The sequence below is a fragment of the Hibiscus syriacus genome, unplaced genomic scaffold, assembly GCF_006381635.1.
Source record: "Hibiscus syriacus cultivar Baekdansim isolate YM2019G1 unplaced genomic scaffold, ASM638163v2 tig00110332_pilon, whole genome shotgun sequence".
NCBI lineage: Eukaryota > Viridiplantae > Streptophyta > Magnoliopsida > Malvales > Malvaceae > Hibiscus > Hibiscus syriacus.
Genome location: NW_024062688.1, coordinates 5,594,766 through 5,595,322, shown reverse-complemented (window position 1 = coordinate 5,595,322; position 557 = coordinate 5,594,766).

Sequence of the window (557 nt, the reverse complement as noted above, 5' to 3'; positions counted from 1 at the left end):
TTAAAGGGAGTGTGAGGGTTAAACTTCTTAGGAAAGCTGTTAAGAGTGATGTAGTAAATAGAGATCTTTGTTTAGCTTGAGAAATTAGTAATGCTTAGGGGAAAGAATGTGGTATAGGTTTGTTTTGTAGTAGTGTTTTACTGCCTGGTATTGTAGCAGTGTGTTTACTGCTTTTTGGATAATAAATTGAGCAACTTATAAAAAAATGCATCTTGGTAGCACCATAAATAAACAATGAAAAACAACACATCAATACAAACATTTATGAAAATAGCAAAAATTAAGTAAAAGGGCAACAATAGTGAGAAAGGAGCATTACTTTTCGGGTTCGTTTTTTTGTAAAGAATACGGTAACCACACTCCCGGCATTGTATCACGTCTCCATGTTTCATCATGTTCTCTTGCCCACAGTCTTTACAAAACCAAAATTTAGTTGCAAAAGTTTAGGGTTTATTTATAGCTCAAAAGGTTACAATACTAACCTCCACATATATAGGTAACAGGTTCAGGCTAAGGATCCATTGATGCTCAGCCAAACAAGGTCTTTTTTTTTCAAG